This window comes from Lepidochelys olivacea, assembly GCF_965140295.1.
Source record: "Lepidochelys olivacea isolate rLepOli2 genome assembly, chromosome: 5".
Lineage (NCBI taxonomy): Eukaryota > Metazoa > Chordata > Testudines > Cheloniidae > Lepidochelys > Lepidochelys olivacea.
The window spans coordinates 75,345,643-75,358,166 of record NC_140415.1 but is presented as its reverse complement, the minus strand read 5'-3'; the positions used below and the strand labels follow the sequence as shown (position 1 = coordinate 75,358,166).

At 36.1% G+C, this 12,524-nt stretch overlaps 1 long non-coding RNA gene across 1 annotated transcript in view; it reads left to right on the top strand.

Moving 5' to 3' along the window:
• LOC311521126 overlaps window positions 1–12,524 on the top strand; it is a 495,541-nt gene that overhangs the window by 245,453 nt on the left and 237,564 nt on the right. Inside the window, exons 10-11 of the long non-coding RNA XR_014711803.1 lie at window positions 7,957–8,032; window positions 10,404–10,481. This is a non-coding gene — a long non-coding RNA (uncharacterized lncRNA). The remainder of the gene's footprint in view (window positions 1–7,956; window positions 8,033–10,403; window positions 10,482–12,524) is intronic.

Genomic DNA, 12,524 nt, shown 5'->3' with positions numbered 1-12,524 from the left:
ATGTTACAAGTCTGTTTAAAATTTCACCTTTGTATCTCATTCCTTAACATATCTGGGGCAAAACTCAGTAATTACAAATGAATGTAGCTCTACTGATTTCTGTGGAGTTATATGTCCGTCTGTACTGGGTTAGGATCTGCTCATACACTTTATATTCTTTTTCCTAAAATTTTAGTTAACATGAGAGAGAATTTCTTGGTTCTGTACTGACACAATAAGATGGAGGAATTCATACAATATTTTAGGGAAATAGTTAATGTGTTTGTGTTCTTCTGCCCTCTTCTGAATAGAATCACAATAGCTGTTCTGTTTTCCATAGTTCACATAGTTACTAGTCCCTATTTTACTACTAGCTAACTTTAGATCAAGTAGTAAGGATCTAGCTGCTAGCTCCTAGTATCTCTGATGAGCTGCCCATAATATAAGTGAGGCACTGCATTCTCCTCTAGCTTCAGCTTCCGGGTGATCTCATGTGTAGACCCACACAGAGGAGATCACACTAGTCTAGTCTTTCATCAACAAAGGCATAAATAACTGCAGCAAAGGAGAGAGAGAGAGAAATGGTCATTTTTCTTTTGCCATGTGCATATGATCATCTCATAGCCACAGATGCTACCGGCGCATCTAGGATCAGCAGAGGCATTTATAAGACCCCTAAATTATGAAACTTCATTACAAATGGTAGCCATACTTCCTCAATCAGGAGTCTAGATAAAACCTTCACCAAGTCATCCAGATGATTCCCTCCCAACCTATCATCACTACTTCCTCCTTCTCTGGTTTGAGCCTCAGCCAGCTGGCCCTTAGTCAAGTCCATTTCATGTAAGCACTAGCAACAGCAGCAATGATGATGGTATAGAACTAAGTATCATCAGCATACTGATGACATCACAGCCCAGGTTGCCTTCCAGCACATCTCCTTAAGACCTTCACATACATGTTGAACAGAAGCAGTAGCAAGATGCAAGAGTGTAGGAACCCCCATAAGAGATATTCTGTGAAGAGTAAGAATTGCCCAAATATACCCCGTGGGATCCTCTCCATTAAAGTGAGCCATGTTATTCAGCAGTGACTCCCTCCATCCATCTCATCTGAGACGTACAGATGTCTCAACAACAGCTTATAGTCAAAAGTATTAAATGTAGCCAATGCATGTAAATAAACTGAGCATACATAATTGTGAAAATGATCAAGTGTTTTAAGTGTCTATTTTAACTGGTATACTTGCATCATTCAATTTCTTTCAGCAGCCATATGTTCAAGGTAAATTGCATAAACATGTGAACACAGTGAAATAAAAAAAGATAAAAGACTCCCTACCAATTCTACCATCAATAGATATCATTATGCAATGCCCCCAGCCACAACCTTTTTGAACATATATTTTCATCATGATACTCCAAGTTCTTCTTAATTTTTTAAATTTGATTAACGTACACAGGAAAGCGAAGCACGGATGCAACTTTTGATTTTAAGGAAATCACTTTTTTCAAAAACAATCAAAAAGCCCCTGTTTAAAAAGCATATTGACTGTGGCAAAAGGGGTTTAAGAGACTTTTTTCTTAAATTCAGCTAGGATTAGAACCCAAGATTTTTGTGGCTCCCAAACCATTTTTCTGAAAAATAAGGTAAAATTTTCTAAAGTGCCTAAATGATTTAGGAGCTGAAGTCCAATTTTTGAAATGACGCAGCCAAATGTTCAAAGGTATTCAGGTGTGTAAAGATGTAGATTGTGCTGAGTGGGATTTTCAAAAGGATCTAAGCAGGTTAGGTACCTAACTCTCATTGAAATCGTTGCCTCTCGCTCCAGGCCATCCTGCCACATCTGCTGCTAGCCAGGGCACTTAGCACAGAGCCCTTTCATTATAAAAGAGTGGGAGCAGGTGGCTGGGGTTTCTCTGTGAGTATTCTGAGACTCTGGAACTGGCATTCCCCTTTCACCCCACAGTCAGGAATAGCTCAAATTTGGTGACCTTCTGGGCATTCTGCAAAAAGCACCTTTTGCCTGCATTTTGAAGAAGACTGAGGGTACACTGCCTAGACAATAAAGGAGCAGAAAGGAGTGTTTGTAGGTGACTGGCTGAGCTCCAGATGAATTGTTTTAATACTGCAATAGCTGGAAGTGCTTTGCCAATGTACATCAGGGTTTCTTGAGCTTTGGATAGGTGTTTTTAATAATAATAATTAATACATAAAATAAATATGTACACAAAAATTTAATTAAGGTTAAAATGTTTAATTAATTAACTTTTTAAAATAACAGTGTGTATTTAAAAATAACAGTATAGTATTGTATATAATATTGTACTGATAGATCTTCTAAGAATAGAAAAGGACACAGTACCCATGCTGAGTCTTTAAGATCTGTAAGCAGCAGTTGATACCATTGACTGTAGTGGTCCCTAGCAGGGATAGATGGAGGTTCTTTGAAATGACTCAATTATTTTTAATATGATAGGAACTAGAGGGTAATTATAGGTAGTTGCACATCTATCCCCAAGGCAGCTCTTGAGCTCAGTATAATGGAGTTTTATGCTCATGAGCAATGAGGCCATTTAGGATGAGGTTAAAAAGAGATTTGGGATGTGCTGTTTTTGGTATGCAGTTGATACCTAACTTTATGCTTCCATTTCATCTGACTTGGCCAATACAGTTGGGTAGGATTACCCAGTGCATGCTGGCAACCTAGATTTAGGCAAGGGCTAGTCGGAAACTGAAATAATGTTGGTAGGTAAGGAATGAAGCCAGAGGAGGTGGCAAGAATTGTCAACATCCTTGTCTGAGGGAGTGCCGCTGTCAATTGTGACACAGGTTTGAAGGGGTCTTATTGTACCCAAAGCTGCTACTGGATGCTTAGATTACCAGTGGTAGTTAAAAGTAGGGCTGTCAAGCGATTCAAAAAAATAATCGTGATTAATCATGCTGTTAAACGATACTAGAATACCATCTATTTAAATATTTTGGATGCTTTCTACATTTTCAAATATATTGATTTAAATTAAAACTCAAAATACAAAGCATACAGTGCTCACTTTATATTTATTTTTATTACAAATATTTGCACTGTAAAAAACAAAAGAAATAGTATATTTCAATTCACCAAATACAAGTATTGTAGTGCAATCTCTATATAATGAAAGTTGAACTTACAAATGTACAATTATGTACAAAAATAACTGCATTCAAAAATAAAACAATGTAAAACTTTAGAACCTACAAGTCCGCTCAGTCCTACTTCAGCCAATCGCTCAGAAAAAACAAGTTTGGTTATAATTTGCAGGAGATCATGCTGCCCATGTCTTGTTTACAATGTCACCTGAAAGTAAGAACAGGTGTTCGCATGGCACTGTTGTAGCCGGCATCACAAGATATTTACGTGCCAGATGCACTAAAGATTCATATGTCCCTTCATGCTTCAGCCACCCTTCCAGAATACACGCGTCCATACTGATGATGGGTTCTGCTTGATAATGATAGAAAGCAAAGTGGACGGATGCACAGAGGCGGCCCTAGACTAGCTGCCAGCAACTGACACCTAGGCAAACCATGCAATCAATGACCCTCACACCCAAACTGGCAGATCTAGGCTGAGGTTTTTGGTAAACTGGGAAACATTTTGCCCCTTTTTTCCTTGTAATGTTTTTTAAGCATTTTTTTTTAAACAGAGGCTTAATTATTCGGCTTGTCCGTCCATCAGTCTGTGCAACCAATGTTTCTGAGATCAGATAAAATAGAGACATGACATTTTCAGAATAGATTTGTACACGACAGCTAGATGATATTTCAGTCCGATTTCAAATAAAAATGCATTAAAAATGTTAATTATAATTTTATTATTACAAATCCAAAATCATCCATTACACTATCCTGCTTTAACTGCCATTACCACCACATCCAATATAGAAAGAAATAAGGAAACTCTTCAATGAACTTTAACCTGTGTTTACAAAACAAACACTCTGTGCTCTTAAAACATGACTTTTCTTGCTTTAAGTTTTGAAAATTCAGGCACTTGGTCTTTTAGATCCAGTTTTCCAGCTATTTCATGGTCTATTGACATTGTGGCAAGTCCAACAAGTCTCTCTTGCACCATTGTTGAGCGCAGATATGTTTTTATCAATTTTAACTTTGAGACACTATGTTCCCCCACTAGCTATGGAAACTGGCAAAGTTAAAAGAACTTGTAGAGCTATAAAAATGTTTGGAAAACTGTCTGTGAGTTTATTTTTACAGACAAACTCCAGTACTTCTTCAGGAGTGGAATGTTTCTGAAGTCATCTTGAAAAAGCCTGAAGCTCACTACACAAATCTGTAGCATCAATGTCTTTTGAATTGTCATGAGTCAATGCCGAGTCCAGTTTTATACGAAATTCTCTTATCTGTTTTGCTGTTTTCTTTTGCAAGCTGTGGATATCATATAGAAAGCCAAATACTGACTCTAGCTGCTGCATCTGTTGAAATCTTTCCTCAACTGAGAGAATAGCAGTATCAAGGACTGCGAAGTAGAAATTCACTTTGAACCTTTGTTTTGGGTTCTGAATGGGTGTGTCTCGTCTTTCGTATGAAAACTGCTGTTTCTTTTGCTGAATGCGAACTGGCTCTGGTTCAAATTCTGTCAGAAAGTCTATTTCTTCAGCAAGCTCAAGAGAATCTACCAGTGTTCTTTCAAACCCTTCATCACTTCTGAATTCCTCCAGAATATTTTAGTTTGCTGCAGTTTTTGAATAGCAGACTGTATGTTCAAGTTCTTTTCCTGAAGCTGCTTACTAGTTAGGTTAATCTCGAAAAGGACCACAAAATGAGTGAAGTCATAAATTAGAACTTGGAAAGGCCATTTGCAAAAGCCTTTGCATCTGAACGTGCTGTATTGCCAGATGATCCAGTAAAGGTAGTATCATCAGAAATTTCAATTAGGGCATCATAAATGTTTCCAAGTTCATAGCGAAGAGGTTTCAAAGCATCAATGTGACTTTCCCATCTTGTCTGACTAAGTGGTTTCACAGTTAGAGAATTCACATGCCGAGTCAGAATCTCCCAATGACATGTTGAGCCTGAGAAAAACACATAAACACGTTGCCCCAGGTCAAAGAAACTGCTTGCCTCCAAACTGCATCATTGACAACCAAATTCAGAGAATGAGCATTGCAAGGAACGAAAAAGGATTGATTTCCATCTTTCTCCTTTGCACACAATTGTCTTTACCCTTCATATTACTCCCATTATCATAGCCTTGGCCATGTAAGTTTTGAACAGATAATGACATTGTTTCAGGCTCTTATAGATTAGGATGAGTCATAAATGCTCAGTCGTGTCCTTCAGTGGTATGAAACCGAAAAAATGTTCCTTTATGAGACATAAACATTATCTTCATCTGCAGACTTTTCCATATCCACAAAACAAATGATCGTTGTCATTTGTTCAACATGACTCACATCTGGTGTACAGTCCAGTATTATTGAAAAGTATTTTGCAGAATGGGCAGCTCTACAATTTTCTTTTTAAAGACATTTGCTAGGATTTGAATCAGTTCATTCTGCATATTTTTTCCTAAGTAATGAACCTGTGTTTCATGATCAGTTATTTTACATAGATGCTCCTTCATGACTGGATCAAACAAAGCTAAGTATTCAACAATTTTTTAAAAGTTTCCATTACCTGGAGTGTATAATTTTTCATTTCTACTGTGGCCGTGGAATGCTACATTTTGCCCACCGAGAACTCTCACTCAAGCAATCAGATGCTCCAATATTTGTTGCCAATATTCTTTTTCCTTGATCACACATAAATTTTCTTCATTAATAGTTTTTCCTTTTTTAATCCTAATTCAAGTTCTTTCCAATTTTGAAAACATTCCAAATGTTCTGTACTTCTTTCATGTGAAGAAAGAATTGAAGATATGTTTTTCCAGTCCTTTGAACTATTTTCAGTAAGTGATGTACCAATTGTTTGATTTCTAAACAACTTGCAGCAAAAGCAAAACACAGAGTCCTTTGACACTGAATATTGTAACCAGTTTTGATTAATTTCTTCCCCATTAATGAGTTTCGTCTTTTAATGCTGAGCAGAGAATTTTCTTTTATTTCCATCCTTAGGGAAGGGAAATTAATGAACTTATTCAGGTCCATGTTCCATGAGAATTTGCCACACGCTGTCATCACATCTGGGCCATGAAGCTGGGTCCCCATACTGTAACTTGTTTGTAACTTCCTCATCCTTTCTTCCTTCTACTTCATTTACTTCAATTTCTGCATGTCTCTCTGAAGGTGAATAAATTTTCTCCACTTCCATATCAGTCTGATGCTGTGAGCTGCCTTCATCTAGAAATCAGTTTCCATCATCTTGAGTTTCCAAACTGCTTCCATGCAGATGTGAGCTAACCTCCTATCCAAGTAAAATTCCTTCATCTGGATGCTGTGAACTGCTTCCATCTTTATTTGGATTAAAGAGAAGATATTTCAGGAAGGATATCTGCTGTTTTGCTTGGTCCTTTTCCTTCTCAGCCTTTCTTTTACGATACTCAGCTCCTGAGGGTTTTCTTTTTCCTCTTTCTGCCATGGGGCATTTGAATATTGTTATGTACTAATTGTGCTCCTGACTGCAAGCATTTTAGCATTAAGGATGGCTGACACACCACATGGTTGGCGATTTAAACCACATTGCAGCCATCCCAACACATCTTTTCACTGCTTAAAGGTTCAATGATTAGTAACATACACTCACTTACCTATCAAAACAGTTAGTTACAGCGTTTACTCAGGAACAAAATGACTTTTTTCGATGTTATAACCTGAAACCAGTTGTTTGGAAAGTAATCCACTCCCTCACAGTTACCCGATTGGAGTGTGATGTCATCACTTTTGTAGTGTATTAAGCATTAATGTTGTTTTTTTTCCTTTATGGACCTTATTTATTACATGTGAACTAGTTATAACAAAGAAAAGTTAATAATTATGCAGCCCAATAATAACACTAAGGTTTAAAGATACTTACATTTTGGATTTATAATGCTAAAAGATGTTATTTTTTATTCTTTGGCACCAAGAAACACAATTTTCCACAGTGTTTGCTCAATTCTTAACCATCTACCTGCAAAGTGTGTTAAAATGACCATTTGACATGTATCAACTTGCAATATCTTTGCTCTACATGAATTTTCGTCTATGCGACATTGATGTATATTCAAGTTAGGTGTCACTAACATTACAGCTCTTGCTGCTGGCCGATGTGTTTCATTGTGGCTGAGTTATTGCTTACTGAAATTGCAGAGTGAGTCATCTTGACCCTACGTCACAGATTGAAATTTTTTTTGCTAAAATATTATTTATTTTTTCAGTAAATAAAAGATTTGACATATTAATAAATTCTCAGAAATGTAGAAAAATTAATTATAATTCATATTTCCTCCGTACGCACACAGGAATTGAAATAGTGACATATTTGTTATTTTATTTGTATTTTTTTCAGCTTTTTTATTTTTTTTTATTTGATTTTTTTCCCCTCGAATTTGGCAGCCCATTTAAGTTGGCACCCTAGGCGCTCACCTAGTTCGCCTCTATGGATGAGCTGCCCCTGCTGACGCATGTTCATTTTCATCATCTGAGTCAGTTGCCACCAGCTGAAAGTTGATTTTCTTTTTTGGTGGTTCGGGTTCTGTAGTTTCCGCATCGGAGTGTTGCTCTTTTAAGACTTCTGAAAGCATTTTCCACCCCTCTCAGATTTTGAAAGGCACTCAGATTCTTAAACGTTGGGTCAAGTTGGGTCACATTGGTACCTTCTTTGCATTTTGTCAAATCTGCTGTGAAAGTGTTCTTAAAACAAACACGTGCTGTGTCATCATCCAAGACTGCTATAACATGAAATTTATGGCAGAATGCGGGTAAAACAGAACAGGAGACATACAATTCTCCCCCAAGAAGTTCAGTCACAAATGTAATGAACGCATTATTTTTTATCTAGCATCGTCAGCATGGAAGCATGTCCTGTCGAATGGTGGCCGAAGCATGAAGGGTCATCTGAATGTTTAGCATATCTGGTATGTAAATACCTTGCAACACTCACTACAAAAGTGCCATGCGAATGCCTGTTCTCACTTTCAGGTGACATTGTAAATAAGCAGTCAGCAATATCTCCCGTAAATGTAAACAAACTTGTTTGTCTTAGCAATTGGTTGAACAAGAAGTAGGACTGAGTAGACTTGTAGGCTCTAAAGTTGTACATTGTTTTGAGTGCAGTTATGTAACAAAAAAAATCTACATTTGTAAATTACACTTTCAGGATAAAGAGATTACACTGCAATACTTGTACGAGGTAAATTGAACAATACTATTTATTTTATCATTTTTACAGTGCAAATATTTGTAATAAAAAATAATAATATAAAGTACACTTTGTATTGTGTTGTAATAGAAATCAATATATTTGAAAATGTAGAAAAACATCCAAAAATATTAAATATATTTCAATTGGTATTCTATTGTTTAACAGTGCGATTAATCACGATTAATTTTTTTAATTGCAGTTAAATTTTTTGAATCAATCATGTGAGTTAACTGCGATTAATCAACAGCCCTAGTTAAAAGCCTATTTACAGCTACATTAGGTGAGATAAAAGCTATTAGAAAGTTTTCATACAATTATTAAAAAATAAATATACCAAGCTTTTTTCAAAATTGGGTATTTTTATGAATTCTTTTGTTTGTTTTCTCAATTTTTTTTTAAACTGGAAACAAAAAAAAAGTTTTTCAGGTTATTTTTTAATTTGTTTTTCAATTTTTTTACTGTTTTCCCCTTTCTCTTTTCTTCACTGGGGAAAAAGCAAAGCAAACAGGAAAATTTTAATTGTTTCAAACTGAAACTTTTCCAAATTGAACATTTTCTATATCAATTATAGTTTTCATGAAACCATTTCAATCAATAAAATAAGATCTGTTTAGAAACTTGTGGAATGAAAATGATTTTGAAATTTTTGAGATGTTTTGGGAATTGTTTTTCCATTTTGCAATTAGTTCTATGTTTCTTCTGAACCTGGATCTCACTATACTTATCCATACATATGTATAAAGATGAATGTGAAAGAGAGAGAAATGTTACAACCTGAATAAAATGGATGTGTGAGATATTTTGGTACATTTTCTCAATACTAACTCCTCTAGGTTGTGCTAGAGCTGCTATAAGGGGCAGGAAGGGATATTGAATAAGTCACGTTATATTTCCTTGTTAGTTTAGTGAGGGGATATGGAAGACATATTTCACTTGCTTAACTTTCTAGACTTACTAGATGAGAAGTGTCCCTGTCTCCCTTTGGCTTGTTGTAGTGTCCCGTTGATATTGTTATTTGGAAAATGCTTAACACTGACTTTGTAAGTATTGCTGTAACATAGTCAACTAAAATTACATTTAAAAACAGCAAATTTACTTCCTGTATTAACTCACTAAGCAGCTAATAATTCAGAACCTCTGTTATAGAATTCCTTAAAAATATCATTTGTGTGATTTTCCTCTCACTATTTGTAACGTTTTATCTATTAACCTAAAATATATAATATAATTTTATACATATTTCTACATGTATTAGTGCTAAGCAGTGTAGAGGGGATCTAAAAGTCATTGTCCCAGCTAAGGGAGGATCCCAAGCCACAGACATAGCTGTAAGGGTGTCTTCCAAGGGCCCCCTTGCAAGCCATGGCATAAGGTTCATGCCAACGGAGGGAGCGGGACTACACCATACAGCCCTGTAGACATTCTGGGCAGCATTGTGGACCATAGAGGCACAGCACAAAATCTCACCTACAGTATTTTAAAATTTTCCTGGTCAGGGAATGTTCTAGAAAAAGTCATACTAATTTCATTAAAATCTCACCAAAAAGCCTGAAAGCTTTCTTTTCTTTTCTTTTCTTTTCTTTTCTTTTCTTTTCTTTTCTCAGCAGATTATGGGGGGGGGGGAAGAAATCATTTATGTTTTAACAAAGTATTATATAGTCTCAGAGATTCACTAAATCTCCCAACTACAGTATAAAATCTATTGAGTTTAACATTAGTTTTTAAACTTGTTTGCGAATGAACTGTATTCAGACACTGTGTCTAGGACCATACCATGATTTTGCTCAAGTACACACCTAAGATAGTGAATAGTGTTTTTTTTTTTAACCTGGTTAATAACACATATATATCCATTCACATTGACCAGGCCAAACTGGTTCAATCACAACTACATGTAACTAGCCATTGTTAAACTCTGTATTGGCAATGTAGAATAGGTATCACATTACCTTTTCATGTCCATACATGTTTGATACTTGGCTGGAAATTGAAATTGATGTAGATTCCCGACGTAGCAAATGAATTAAGCAATGTGCTCTGCAAATCTTTTTCTGCTCTTTTATAATCTTAGTTTTAAATTTTAGATCAAGACAGCAGCGCTGAGGATAAGAACAATGTGTATCACCAGAGGGGAAAATAATCAGAAAAAGGAATAAGATCAAGTAAGTGAAGCCTCCTCTTTCTCTTCATCATGGGGCTGCTACTTTCTCTCCACATACAAGAGAACACTGTGTTTTTTGTAATATCTCACCTGGACTCGTTCTACCAAAATTCAGTTTCCTTATTTCCAGGACACACTAGAGTCAATAACATACCAGGATGTTTTACATTGTACACTACATTTGTAGCGGAAGAGAGATGGTGAACAGACAAAATTGCTTCTCAGAGTTTCCAGTTTTTTCTGGCGAATGCTTCTGAAAACAGAAGAGGCTCTTAAGCCTGACAAGACATTTAGTGTAAACAATTTGCATCCTATAGCCCTCTAAGAAAAGGCGGAAGACAGAAAAGCTCCAACAGATAATGTCACAGGCAAGGTTGTTGATGATACTGAACTGGAAGACTCATTAACTAATAAAGGACAATGTAAAATGTAATCTGATTCAGAATGACTGGAATTGTTTAAGTACCTGACTAATAGAGTGCAAATGGAGTTCACTGCAGATTCAAATATTAGTAAATTCTGAAGTAAAGAGCCACAAGATATGAGATAAATAGTAAGGCAGGGTAATAAACTGACAAGAAAATAGATTTGAAAGAAATTGGACGAAAATGTTGTATTAAAAGTCATCAGATTGTCAGCTGCAATGAAGAAAGCAGTCAGAAATATTGCTAGAGAAATATACAGAAGGACGAGATTTAAAGAAACACTATAAAGAACAGTATACATCACTGTTCACCATAGATATAATAGTCTGGCATGATAGCAAGTCTCCTTAAGTTACTTTATAAGAAAGGATTAAGAAAGTTGAACTTATTCTCACTGGAGGAAAGGAGAGTTCGTAATGACCTAATTTAGAGATTTTTAAATTGTAAAAGGGATTGATAAAATTGATCCACACAGTGCTGAACTGTAATAGCCTTACATTCAAGAAGTTTGCAACCAGCTCTCTGTGGAGAAACAAATCAATAGAATCTCTCCTACCTGCCAAACTCCTCTTTATGTTAAAGAGGTTCATTCTGAACAGCCGATTGTTTAAGTAACTTAATCAGTTCTTTGCGGTTTTTTTTCTGTGCGCACATGGAACGTGTACCTGTCACAGGGATGCAGAAGAAGGGAAGGGGACATGGCTTCAGCTGACAAAAGCAATTATCTTTAAATCGCTAGTCTGAACATTTATCTTCAATGTAGTATATAACATAGTAAACTAGTATGTTCCTAGGAAAAGTAAATGTAAAGCAATGGAGTTACCCAGATGCTACTCTATTGACACCAATGGAGTTACTTCTAATTTACATCAGGGTAAGTGAGAGAAGAATTGGGTCCATAAGGACCTGGACCACTTTGTACAGTCGTTTATTCCCATGCAAAATGAGTATAAAATGCTTCCTGATCTGAATGGTTACACCAACTTCAGACTCTCTTTGCACTGGTGGAAATGACTATAGAAAGTGCAGGGCAAGAGAGAATCAGGGCCCTTAATCACAAGCACTGGATTTAGCTTTCAGCTGCAGAACTGTATTAGCTTTATAATTCTCCCCTCTCCCCACAGCTTCCCTCTGCTCCCCAATGACATAGAAAAATACAAGTTTAAAATAGACTTTTAAATTTTCGGGGAAAATACTGAAATTGTATGATGTATATAACATGCACTAACAATATTATGTCCTTGTCTCTTGAGAAAGAAAGTAAAAAAATTCCTGCACATATTCTTACATTTTCTGGTAAAATTTCTCTTGAAGATTACAACTAAGGGACTTCAGTCTCTTGGATTTTGATTAGAATGAAGTCATAAATTGTAAATGAACAAAGATTGTCCATACTCAACTGTTTTATACAAGTTGGAAACAAATTTCAATTTGCTCACCCTTTTCCGAGGTTACCCAAGTTGGTATTGTTTGAAAATTGGTTGCAATCTGTTAAGTAGTCCGGATAAAATAGCAAAGAACTAGAACAGAGTGAAGACAAGACTAGCAGTTCAATGGGCCAAGTGCATCCACAATATGGTGAATAGAATCACACTTAGTATGAGTTTGTCTGCACTACC